The sequence below is a fragment of the Fukomys damarensis genome, unplaced genomic scaffold (assembly GCF_012274545.1).
Source record: "Fukomys damarensis isolate Sample0158 unplaced genomic scaffold, DMR_v1.0_HiC HiC_scaffold_3, whole genome shotgun sequence".
In the NCBI taxonomy this organism is placed as follows: domain Eukaryota; kingdom Metazoa; phylum Chordata; class Mammalia; order Rodentia; family Bathyergidae; genus Fukomys; species Fukomys damarensis.
Genome location: NW_022900915.1, coordinates 4,405,188 through 4,418,958, shown reverse-complemented (window position 1 = coordinate 4,418,958; position 13,771 = coordinate 4,405,188). Strand labels below are relative to the sequence as shown.

The window sequence follows — 13,771 nt, the reverse complement described above, 5'->3', positions numbered from 1 at the left end:
TTTTTTTTTTTTTTTTTTTTTTTTTTTTGGTCCCGGGGATTGAATTCAGGACCTTGCGCTTTCAAAGCAGGAGGCAGAGCTAAATCCCTGGCCCAACTGATATTTTTTGACACATGAAAATTGCGTGAAATGTAAATTTCGGTGTTCAAAATTAAAATTTTATTGAAATACAACCATCCTCGTATGTTTAATGCCTGTAGCTGTTTCCACACTACAATGGCAGTGTAGAGGAGCTGTGACAGGTACTGTATTGTTGCAAGATCTAAAATGTTTACTATCTGTCCCATTACAGAAAAAGGTTTGCTGATTCCTGCTTAGTATAACTAATAGACAGATCTTCTGAAGAGTTAAGATTTAATCAGTGAGTCCTACAGTGGCCATACTGGGGCTTTTAAGGTTTGTATTGCTTCTTAAACCACGTGGGAAATGGTAGAAACGGTGTTGTGACACAATTGTTTAAAGCTACATGTGATTAAATATCTCAAAATACTCAAGGGCTTCTTTTCAGACTGTAGGAGAGCTATGATGAGCAAAATTCATTTTAGGTAGGAAATTTTAGGTAGGAAGCACTAGGCAGGAAGGTGGCACCTTTAGTCTCACATAGCACCACAGTTACATCAACCGAGTGTAATAATGAACTGCACGGAGCTGCTTAGAGGAACTGAGAGAAACTGTTGTTTGTTACTAGATACGAGATACACTCATGGTATGCATATGCATTTCAGAGCCTGATTCTCCTTTCTTTCCAAGACTTGTTTCCTAGCTGAGCACTGGGGTGCCTGTCTTCGGTGAAAACTGGTGGCCGTGGAGTCAGGGTACTTGATGGCAGCTCAACCAACAGAAGGGCCCCAGGCACTTCTGTGGTGCTCTGTCCCCTGGATGGATGGATGGATGGATGGATGGATGGATGGATGGATGGATGGATATGCTTTCCTGGAGTCAGGCCCAAATGTAAACAGTCACTCTGCTTTGAAATTAAAATTAAATTTTCATTTAATGTCTTAGACCTTGGTGCAAGTCACCCCTACTTCATTCAGATTCTATCTATGGGGCACTATTAACATGTATAACACATACTTTGGCTTAAGTTTTGAAAACCCAAGAACAATCCTGAAAACTGCTTCTAACAAGTGTGAATTTTCCACCTGTTGTTTTTGTTTGTTTGTTTATTATACCTCATTAGGTGGATAGTGTCAAGATTTTCCTCCACAGTTTAGAAAAGACAACAACTTTTAAGAAATAGGTTACCCATAGTGTTAGAAAACTACTAATACGCATTTGTGCTCAAAAGTGCTTAAGAGGACAGAGGCCACGTGTGTGTGTGTGTGTGTGTGTGTTCTGTTCAGCACCTCTCCTTTTCCAGGGTAATTAATGATTGTTTATCATTTCACCAAATTCTGAACATAGGAGTACAGTAAGTTATGATGGTTTTGGCTGGGTTATAAAAATCAACTCTTGTATTTCTTCATTGATAACTGAGACTCAGTACTTCCCCAATTTTCTAAAACAGGAAAATGGAAAAATTTTGTTAAATTATGGTTTTATATTTTCCATTACCCACATTGCATTCATTAGTTTTTGAAAACCAAAGCTTCTAATACCCATTTACTTAAAAAATAAATTTAAAAAAAAGTTTGATGTGGTGACACATTCCTGTAATCCCAGCTACTCTAAAGGCTGAGATTGGCAGATCACAAGTTCAAGGCCATCCTGGGAACATGGTGAGACTGTATTTTAGAATAAATAAATAAATAAATGGGGCGGGGATTTAACTAGGTGGTTCCACCACCTGCCTCTCAAGGGCAAGGTCCTGAGTTAGATCCCAAGTACCAATAAATAAATAAATGAATAAATGTTTAAAAGTAATAATATAGTCATATTTCACTGTCATAGGTAACTACCATAAAAAGTATTTCTAACTGTTTAGCATGAAAAAATTAGTTGAAGCTATTAAGAGAAAAGAAGAATAGAAGATAATTTTAGGAGAAAAGGGGATAAACAAGGCCTGGTTTGCTATTGGATAAGAGGTAGAATTGTATACCCAATCCTCATTATTAATAAATTCCATATTTTCAAATCCCTTATACACTAGAATGTGTTTACAACTCTAAAATCAGTACTCCAAGTAATTTGTTAGTCATTCATGGATATTCAGAGTGGCTCAAAGTTCAAGTCAACTTTCATGTAAATTCAAGCTGAGTTCAAACAAAGTAATGCTCTGGCTTCTTGTTTTAGCTCTAATAGGTTAAAATAGGTTTGTGATCCACTTAGTGTCACATTTTTCACAATTTTGTGCTCTTGCTTGGTGATCTTTTGAGTAGTTTCCAAGTGCCTCAGTGCAAGGCTGTGGTGTGCCTCATGAAGAAAATATGTCTGTTAAATAAGCTTTGATTAGCTAGGAGTTACATTGCTGGTGACCGTGCGTTTAATGTTAATGAACTAACAGCATATATTAAATGAGGTGTCTTTAAACACAGACCCACATAAAACAAATTTGTTGATCAGTGGATGAAAATGTGGCCAGTGGCTCACAGGAATCTTAACTGCGCTTCTCTACCAGGAGCAATGGTTCAGTGTTCACTGATTCGTAAGAATTTTTAGAACATTACTATGAATAACAATAATCTGCAATATTTGGATTTCCTCTACTCAGGTCTGAGATTTGGGGCTTAAGTTTTTCATTCAGAAGACTCTCTGCTGTTAAAATTAAAACTAATTGTTTCTGAAGTGCTAGCAGTGATTCCTTCTAGTTCTTCAAAGATATTATACATCCCTATTTACTTATTAACGCCCTAACATGTCTCTATCACTTCTTGGCCCTTTAGCTAAAATCAGGTTATCTACCACCGTATCCCAGAAGGAGTCATAGTGAAGGCTGATCACCCAGCACAGCTGATGTCGAAAGGCTAAAGAGTGAGAAAGAAATGATGAATGGAAAGTAGCCAGAAGAGTAGTAAGTGTTTCCTCATCCCTGTCACTTCGCAGTTTTCTATCAGCTTTGGCCGAAGTCCATGCCATCTAGGGCAGCCTTTCTTTCCAATAAAGGGGCGTGAAGAGAGACGGATGTGGGTCAGATACTGATGGTAACCTTTTCATATGGGGAAGATATACCCAAGGGGCTGGAGTTGCTAATCAATGAATAATAATAATAGTGTTGAAATTGAGGGTCATCTGTTAAAATCAAGCCTAGCCTAAGGTCTGTGTGTTGTGAAATCAATGCTAACAGTACTTTGTACCTGTGCTATTATTACACAGTATCCAAAAAGAGAGAAACCTCTGGCAACCTTTGTAAGGTTATCTAAGAAAACTATTTGCATCCTTAGCAGCTAATATATCCTCAAGATAGATTCATTTTCATTCAATGAAAGGATACCTTAGGCTCCCTCTTCCACTTCCCAAATACCTGATTTTAGATCACACTGAGGCTTTTCTTGTTACGCATATGAAGTAAGGGAAATTCTTTATTTTCACGTCTGCAAAACAAAGGAAATGTTACATTTTCTTCATCGTAATGCACATGTGAAGGTATTTCCCTCAAACCAAATTCTAATTTTATCTAATTCAGTAGGACAGCTCCCAAAACTTTCTTGCTTACAATTTTAAAGTGTTGGGGCCGGTGGAGGGGGATTGAATCATTGCAGAAGATGGGAAGAAAATGAGCCGTGAGGCCTGGAAAAATGTGTGGTGACTCACAGGTATGAAGAGAAGTTGCATTCATAGTACGGAACTTTGGGAATACAAAGAAAAGTGATTGGCTCTAAGGGGTTTTTGTATTTGTTTTCTACTTTTTTGTCCTTCCTGTTAACTCACAGCTTTTAAAAAAAAAAAAAGTTAAAATTCTATAGAATCATGTCAGCAGAGCTCTCCTCTCAGTAAAATGTGGATTGGGAAAAGCTGAAAACAGCAGTGTCAGTGATAGTGACTACAATGATATATTGTAAAATTTAACCATGAAATCCTGCAAACTTTACACACTGTCTTGCCCAAGCGTTAAATACCAAAATTCTTCCTGTTTCAAAATCTGAGTCTTATCAAAAGAACTTGTACTTTCCCTTAAGCCTGCAGTCCTACACAGTGTGATTAGGAAACCCAGGAGATGTTTTTGTGTGGAATATGCTTGTAACTGTTAACTATAACCTAAAGGGGTAAAGTTTTTACTTCTTTTATCTCTCTTTCCCTACTACTCCTTACCTCAAATTTTATATATATATATCTTTTGTGTTTAACCGGTATTAAATAATAATAGTGATAGTAAGTCACAGAAATTTGGCTCAGAAATTGAATTAATCATGTTCTTCTGCTAATTTTGTGGTGGTGAGAAAATCATAAAATCTCTTTGCTTTAGTTTCCTTATTATGAACTAAGAGATGACAGGACCCAAGCGATTCTCATACGGCCACATGCACAAATATACAGTTTCTGGCCAGGCAATTTGGAAGCATAAATTCCAAACAGGAATGATACATAATGCTTTATAAAAGCTTGGCAGATTATTGCAGCTATCTCCTGCTTATAGAGTTGTCTTCTCTAGCAAGAATATAACTCCTGTTAAGTGTATGGATTTTTAATTTAAATTGGCATATTTCTGGTTAAAAAAGGAGAGAAGCCAACCAAATGTTAATTTAAGCACACTGCATTTGTACTGGGGAGAAAAGAGAGACAGGATCCTGTCTCTCCACCGTTGACATCCGTGGCAGCCACCAAGAGAAGCGGGGGGGCTACTCTCTGGTTCAGACTTGGACCTGGTGGTAACCACTGATGATCATTGTTACCTTGCTGAAGTGCTCCACAGTACTTGGGAGTATTTGTGAATTTACCATTGCATTGCATTCTGACAGCGTGCACTGTAGCTCAGAGACTGATTTAGTTCTCGCGGATTCCTGGGGGGACCTGAAGCTTAGGAAGAGTAAATGACACACTGGTGGTCCCCAGATCAATCAGTAGCAAAGAGCTCTGGGCCTCCGGGCTCTGACCCAGAGTCCTCCCACTCACCCAGCTGTTTCCTGGAGCAGACTGCAGTAGAAAGAGGTTTTTTAACTCCTTCCCTGGTGCATTGGAATGTTCTTTCTGCGCCTATGGAATAAAGGAAATTCTTCAGTTGCTTTTTGGATTATTTGATAAGGGCTTGCTCTGGTTTGATTTCTCTATTTATTGTTTGTTTTCTCAAGAAGGGGTTTTATGTGCTTTCCTCTTAAGGATTATTAAATGTTATTTGTTCAACCTTATTTTCTCTGTGTGTGTGCGTGTGTGTGTGTGTGGTACCAGGGATCGAACTTAGGTCCTTGTGCTTGAGAGGGGGGCAGTAGAACCACTGAGATAAATCCCCAGCCCTAATTTTCTAAATATAATAAAAAAGATATTTTATTTTAGGAAAATTGGAAAATACAAAAAGCACAAACAAAAGAAAAAGAAGAATCTCATTACTTAGGGAAAATCACTGTTCACTGTTCATATACCATCTTTCTTTGGTAAATTATAGTTGAAATTCCAAGTATAAATAGTTATATATTCTACTATCTTCACACAGCTTTATATGGTGTGTGCCACATGTACATGTACACCTTTTAGACTATCAACTCCTTGGTATTCCTCCAGCGAAACAGAATCAATAATAATATTCATATATATGGAATCCATTTACACAATTTAAAAGGCTGACAGATCCCAAGATCTGAGCTTGCTGAGCCAGAATCCCAAGAAGCCAGTGGTGTAGTTCTTATCCTGAGGGCCCACAGCTTTAGAATTAAGAGTCAGTGCTTCAGTTTGAGCTTGGAGCCAAGTAACTGCTGATGTTCTAGCTCAAAGGCCGGCAAGCAGGGGGAGTCCCCTCTGCCTAGGAGAGGCTCCGCCTCTGTGTTCTCAGTTCTTCAGCTGATCGGAGGAGGGCTCCCCACACTAGCAGTGGCAATCTGCTTTACTCAGTCTACCAATTTAATGTCAGGCATTGAACTTATCCCAAAACACACTGGAAGCAACACCCAGAATAATATTAGACCAAGAATCTGGGCACCCTGTGGTCTACTCAAGATAGCACATAAACTTACCATCATGCCTGTATTACTGTTCCACCTTCATCTGCTTGTGGATCCTACCCGGCAGCTACAGGTGATTACAGGAAATGACAGCAAAGATTCTTCTTCTTTACAACAATAACTGTTTCTGGTGGTTTCGCCACTGCTGCGCATTATTCACAACCAGAATGCAGGTCTAAAAAATAGGAACTAGGTTATGTGTAATTAGATCTTAAAACCAGCGCATAAAAGGCCAGTCACTACTCGTATTTCTTACAGAGAAGTAATGGTGTCATTCCACATCTAACCAATCATTTTACCTCCAGTAGGGAAATGCATCCATGCACTCTGAATCAGGGTGCCACAAAAGCAGCTCACCTGGCCTTACTGTGTCTCACACAGTGCATCAAGGGAGCGGACCTGGTAAGCAGGACAAGAAGGTCTTAGTTAAAGTATGATATCCCTCTTTTCTGTACTTACAGACTGACCTGAATTGATGAGAAAATGTGAATTGCTTTTCCCTGAAGTATCATGTCTCCTTATCCACGCGCTCCATCATGTATTCATTCTTTTTTCATTTTTTGTCAACAGTCCTCTGCAGGTCGTCATAAAGAGAGTATGTTCATATAACAAACTGGGATGGAATTAGAAATGCTTTGTTTTAGAGATGCTTGCTAGCCATTATTAGGTTAAGAGTTCAAATTCCTTGTTCACTTGTTAATGTTCCTAAATGACTTCTAGATAGGAGTGCGTGATTTCAAGTTGGAAAGAAACACAAAAGATTTTTCAAAGTTCAAAGGGAAAAATAGGTAACCATCAAACAGCAGGAAGAATATTAGAGTGCTTAAAAGTTAAATCAGACACAAAGTTTGTATTTCTAGTAGGAAGTCTGTATCAGCCCTGTGATTGTGTGACTCATTCTAGATGCCAAAATTAGTCAAGATAGTGAATTCAATGAGTCAGCAAATATTTTAAAGTGACCATTATATGCCTTGCACTCAGAAAAAGCAGTGGGTCTTAATATTGTAAGAAAAGAAGGCAGAAAGGGGGTATCAGGTAGAGGACAGGTCTTTTTTGAAACATGTCTTTTAATGCAGTCCTTCCCAGTGACTGCATTGTCATTAGAGAAGATTGCTCATGTAAAGAAACTGCATATGTTTCTGTAGTTTCAAAAATAACGCAGTGTACTGAAGCAGAGTGGAGCTTTATTCCTTGAAACTAATAAAATAGGCTTATGGGAGTTAGAAAGAAATAAAGAGAATGACTTTACAATCATTTGTAGATACACAAGTATCTTTAAATGGTCCTTTTACTCTGTTTAATGAAAATATCAAAAACTCTACTGGAATGGGTAATTCACCTAGGAACTCATCTTCATTATTTGTGTAATTTTTAATTTTCCCAGCTTTCAGTTTCATGTATATCAAGACCACTTAAGGGCTCTACAAAGATACTGAAGAGAATGCCATGTTTACAGCACAGAGCTCTGTTATTGAATCCACTGTAGCGCTCATCATCTTAGTCCCGTTCGTGAACAGACCCTGTGGAGACATCAGTCAGCCTTGTTCACTTGCACACCCACTGTCATCATGGCTTAGCTTTGGCTACATTCTCTCCTCTGGTAGACAGGACATGTATTTCACATCACCGTGAAAGGAGAATTTAATAAAAACACGAGGTAGTGTACCCTGGCTTCTTTCAAGCATCCAGACTCTTATGACCCCGATATCCAACAGTTGTAACTGTTCCTTCAGCTTATCCCCATTTTCCTTTAGGAAGCCACACATTTCTCCCTAGCAGACCTATAAACTCTAAGTGGGCCTTGTGCTGAGCACTGTTTAAACAAAGTGAAAGAAGCACCTGGTTTTTAAAATGTTGGGATCAGTAGATGAAAAGTGGAAGGGTATAAACTCAGTTTGATTCTCCCTTTTGTTAGGAAAGTGCAAAGACATATCCCGCCCCAAAAACAACAGGATTATTCATTCATCTGTATTTGTACTGAATGCTTCCAAGTAGCTACCTCCTTCTAGGTACAAAACAGCATCTGGCTCTTGATCAAATTTAGGGAAAATAAAAAGAAAGCTGCAAGGGCTACGGTGGCCCATCTGACTCCCCAGAGCCATGTATTTACCCTTAAAAGTGAAGATGAAGAGATGGTTCTCTTCCGTATTGCAGTGATGCTATATTTTAAGGTGATGTTTTCTGTAGACTTCTAGCAACAACCATTTATTTCAGTTCCTTGCATCCCTGGGTATGTGTACTCAGTCTTAGCCAGTGTTCCCTGGCCATTTCTGGCCCATCCTCTTCAGCCCAGAATCATACCATCCATCTCGTGGCAGGATCTTTCAAGCCCACCTCTGTCCTTCTCCTGATCCTTCTGTACAGTTCTAATGAGAGTGACCCCTCGGCCAGCACCAAGACCTTTTACATACTGTGTGGGGGAGTGCACATGACTATAAAGAAGTTACTTTCTCTTTATTCACAGTTGGGAAAATTGACTCATAGAGAAGCTAAGTAACTTATGCAAGACTGAACGCTGCAACTGTTGACCAACCTAATGTATCTGATTCCTAAACATGTTTTTTTTTCTGCTCCTCCATTCTGCCTCTTAAAGCACTGTGTTCTCTCCCATAGTGTCAGTATTCTAATAAATGTTTATTGGCTTGAACAGAAATACTGAAAGCACCAGGGAGCCCTGGAGACATTTGAGGTTGCTATAGCCCTAGCAGTATAATCACAGCCAGCAGTGCTTGCTGTGTGCCACCTTCTAAGCTGAGCTCTTCATATACATTATTTTACATAGTATTCAAATATGAGATGGTTACCAATTTATCCCTAGTTAGAGAAAACATAACTGATAGCTGAAAATCAAGCGGTCTAACTCCAAGATTCACATGCTGAATCACTGCACAAAATAACCTTCCATTCCTTGGGGATTTTTGTGTTTGTTTGTTTGTTTGTTGCAGTACTGAGGGTTGAGCCACAACCCTTCACATTGAGTAACAACCCTAGTCCTTTTTATTCTTTTCATTTTGAGAGGGTCTCACTAAATCACTAAGTTGCCCAGGCTGGGCTCAAATTTGGCAATCCTCCTGCCTCAGCCTCTCAGAGTGCTGGGATTATAGGTGTGCATCACCAGGCCTGGCTACCACTTTGTTTTTTAAAAGGATAATTGTGATATTTGTGTGTGTGTGTGTGTGTGTGTGTGTGTTACCAGGGTCCGAACGCAGGACCTTGCACTTATGAGGCAGGCAGCAATGCCACTGAGCTATATCGTGGCCCAGTTATGATACCTCTTGCTGATGAAGATAGTGATTTCTGCCTTTTCCCCAGTCAACTTTGCTATCTCCATCCAATAGAGTGGTACCTAGTTTCCTTCCATTTCTTGTATTAGAACTTTGCAGTAGGAATCATACTTTGGTTAATCTCTCTGTGCTTAAGTATAGGATGGAAAAAGTCTGATGAGTTGTTAGCATAAAGATGATCTTATATATGGCCCCAGTGTGTGTGTATAGGATATTCTTTTATTTACATTGGTAAAGAAGCTAGGACCTGAAACTATGACTGGAGACCCAAATATCTAAGTACAGTACTAGTTTCCAGCACAGAACCATTCACTAGAAAGATTCTCAGTATGATCTGAATTGCTTTGGTGAGTTTGTTTAAAGTCTGTACTTCTCCCTCATCTCTGTTTCGAAAGGAAGTATTAGTGCTTTTTCAGAGTGTGTCCACGCCCTCTACTTACAGTCATGGAAGATGTTTCCCACCAGTTCTTGGTCCCCCAACTCTCAGTGAGTTCTAGTGAGGCCAGAAAAAAAAAAGTGCTGCCATCCTGGCCCATTCACTTCCTTCTACAGTGGGTCTGTGGGCATTTGGAATCTCCTCTGATCCCAACCCTCCGTCATGCCTCCTTTCACTACTTTGCTATTATACATTCAATTTTAAACCAGATAGAAATGCAGATGGGCACATGAGTGTCTGGGTTTCCCAAAATTCGTATTTTTCATGAATGCTTCCCTCTTGAAGTGTGTGGACAGAGCCAGCATATTATCATCCCATTATCACTCTGTCTTAAGGTCCAACTGACAGATGCCTGTCAGTAAAACAAGGTGATAATGGGCAGAAAATGTCCCCGCTCTTAAAGAATAGAAAAGAAAGGCCCTGGATTCCTGTCAGTCTCAGAGACACTGGTCAGCTATTGTTAAAGAAAGCTGTTTCTATTGCCTCTGTGAGGAATACCTATGAGGAGTCTAAATGTTTTCTCCCTTTTTATTGAGAAGAAAAGGGAGATGTTTCTCATATCTGGGCAGATTCTTCTCCCAATGGAAGCTTGACCAGCGTGTTATATGTCACCATCATGACGCTGGCATGGGTGTGGTCCTGCCAGATGGCTCCCGAAGGCCTCATTGAGCACGAGAGGCTTCCTGAAGGATCACAGGTGACTTCTGAGCAAGGCAGTCACAGAGGCTTTGACTCGTTAGTCTTCTGAGGTGTTAGTAGTGCCGACCCTCTTCCAAGGCCTTGGCCACCTTCTGGTGTGTCTGATAAATAATACGAAAATAGAGGCCTACAGTGGACAAGAAACACCAGTGATCTGTGCAGCTGTAAGCTAAAGATGAGATGGCTTAGAATTCTTCTCATTACTCCCAAATGCAGAAGGGCCTCTCTGTGTGAGCAGTGTGGCCCTGAGGGAAGATTGTGCCAACCAAGATGAAAAGAGTCTTAAATACCAAACATGCGACCAAAATGATACCCAGCCTTCCTACCAAGAGTGCCGTGAAAAAGGAAAGGAGGAAGGGTGGAAGGGAGGAAGAAAAATAAAAGTGGTAAAACCTTTAATAGTTTTTAGATGGAGATGATGGATTGTGTGCCGGTTTTCTATAGAATTCTATTTATTTGACATTGTTCATCATGAAAAATTTAAGGAAAAGAATAGTAAACCTTTCTTGGGAATTGTAGTGGGGGTTTCATCGCCTTGAGATGACCTGGATCCTGGCACCAGGAAAAGGTCACTAATTGATGATTCAAAATATTTGACTTTTCCTAATTTTTTGAATATCTTCCTTATTTTTAAAAAAATAGTTCTAAAGAATTTTTTAAAAGTAATTCTTCAGGAGCCACTAGAAACCAATTAATTCATTGCCTTGGACCAGGCGACTGGAGGGGAACCTGGGAGACAAATGGTCTCTAGTGCTCCCATTAGTGCTGATCTTAGCTGAAATAACTTGCTTTCTTCAGCATCTGCAGCGGCTAGTCTCAGGGGACTCATCTGGCTACATGTGTTTTTCACATTTGTTAGTGAAATTGGAGATTCAAGAATAAAACACAGTCCTCAGGAACACTGTGTTAATTTGTGACACGCTAGAGACTTTTTAGCCCATAAAGCAAATGAATGAGCTCCATGGGGGTGTAACTTACTCTCACCCTAGAAAGCAGTAAAGACCCACTGTATTTATTAAGCACTTAGAAAATGGAAAATAAATAGTGCTATGAAAATAGAAAAATACACTCACACCAATGCCATATAGTACCAATAGTGTCATTTTTTGTTAGTTCTGAAGGAAAACTGCCATCAGATGGAAATTTAAAAGTGTAGGTCTCTGCATATTATCCAACTTGTTTTGTCTTAGATATTTATGTTATTCAGTATCGATATAAAGTTGTGTTTGTTTCTGTCAAGCAGGCTGAGTTGACTTAAGGAATCTCACTCATTATTTTTGGCAGGGCCAGAACAGACCAAGTATTTGATTCGGGACCTTCCATGTATGGAGTAAGAAGCTTCAGGGGACCTTCTGTTTAGAGGACAGCTCTCTGTGTCCAAAGTCAGGCTGGGGAATTGTTAACTGGCTCCACTGCCTGGCTCGCATGGAGGACAGACAGGAGAGAGCAGGCTGACCCACACACTGGAAAAGTTCGGGTAGAGCCAGTGGCCCATAGTTGGGGCTATGTAAGAGGCCGTTCTGTGCCGCAGTCGGGAAACTGGTGCAGGTGTGAAGGTCCTGGCCGGTGTGCAGGTAGAGGCAGTCAGGTCTCAGCCAAAAGAGCCAGTGCAGGAAGGGATATGTGTTCCAACTAGCAAAAATAATGCCTCCGAGGTTCCTCTGAAGGGACGAGTAAGTGCTCTGCATTGGGGTTACTGTCAGAATCAAGAAAGAGTCCCTATTACCCAATGTCATGGTCCACAGGAACCCAGGATAGAAAATGAAAAGATTAAGTGATGAAGGTGTCTCAAGGAACTGGATTCTTGATGATATGTTACTTTATCTTTGCATTTGTTTTTAACTTGATTATTTTAAAAGACTAAACCCATTTTAGGACATCAGTAAATAAAAATGTATAGATTTAGGAGCATGGGGGAGAGCAGTATCTAAGGCCAAGGAAAGTAATTCCAGCTGGCATTTCTGTTTGTGTTTTGTTTTTTGTTTTTTGGTGGGTTTTTTTTTTTTTTTTTTTTTTTTTTTTTTGTTACCGGAGATGGAATCAGTCCTTGTGCTTGCAAGGCAGGCACTGGAACCACTGAGCTAAATCCCCGGCCCTTAACCTGTGTTTAATAGGCCTGTTAAAGCAGATGCTGGTGGTTCTGCGCCCAGGTGTGTGTTGGTGAAGGTGGGAGGGTGGTGAGGAGGCCGCAGAAGCAGGAAGGCTGAACGAGGGGCCAAGCAGAGGGCTCTGAGGCTCTGCTCCCCCTTCCCGGCCCCCATGGATGTGAGATGACCCTTTTGCACTACACTCTCAGGCACTGCCCACTACCAAGAGCCCTCTGTGTAGCAGGTACACACCTACCTCACCTCCTCAGTGTCAGGGAAGAAACAGGCCCCGTGCTGCATGACTCTCTCCCCAGTACAAGAGCTGGGTGGCAGCTCAGAGTGAGGACTCCCCCATCCCCAACCAGGCTGCTGTCTCCTCTTCCTCCAAAGGCTTCCAGAGAGGCCTTGACTCAAGACCAGACCTGCGAAAGGGCAGCCCGGGACACACAGAGACTCAGGCAGGGCCACATCTCTACACCATCCGTGAGGGGACTGCTGCTGCTCAGAGGCTTCTGCTAACAGGAGGCATCGGATCCCTAATACCAAGGGTAGGGCTCAAAAGCAGAATCCAAGGAGGCTTCGCTCTGCACCAGCCTTAATGTTCCTTTGCAAGCTAAGTGACTACAGTCATGCTTGTATGTAAAGCAAAAATACAGCCACGATTCAGGCCTCATGGGTCTCAAAGCATTTCAGGGAACATATAGGGAGGCGCCAGCACCCAGTCCCACAGGAATAAGGAACTCAGACGCTGTCTTGTGAGGAGGTGAGACTGCAACCTCCTCATGGACTCCGAAAAACAGGAAAGAGAAAAGCCCCAAGGAAGCGTGGTTTAAAATCAGCCAGCATCTGGCTTTATCCTAGGGTGTACGGCTCAGGTTAAGAGTCGGCACATCTGTACAGCTCATACCGAGTAGCAATGCAAAGGAAGGCAAGGTACAATTTAGCAACAAGTCCCAAAATAATTTCCTTAGTGGCAGGCATTCCTTTACATATTGATAGAACATATGCACAAGTCTGACAGTGAACTAGGAGCTTCCAGAATGCATTTCATCTCATTGAAGCCGAGATGTTTTCCTCTTATCCGATCAGCTACCCTGGCCCAGAGCACTATAAACTGCTTATTGGACACGCCGGACAGGGTGCTGTTGGCCCTGGACTCTCCAAGTATCATTTAAAGAGTTTGCTTTTCTTTTTCTTCTCTGAGTGATGTCTCATGACTCTGTCATTCTTTTT

The 13,771-nt window shown here is 40.9% G+C and overlaps 1 protein-coding gene across 1 annotated transcript in view; it reads left to right on the top strand.

The window, feature by feature from the left end:
- Window positions 1-13,771, top strand: part of Marchf3 (membrane associated ring-CH-type finger 3) — a 112,055-nt gene that overhangs the window by 52,946 nt on the left and 45,338 nt on the right. The window contains exon 2 of the mRNA XM_010627222.3: window positions 2,826-2,953. The gene's annotated coding sequence lies outside the window, so the exon portion shown is untranslated. The remainder of the gene's footprint in view (window positions 1-2,825; window positions 2,954-13,771) is intronic.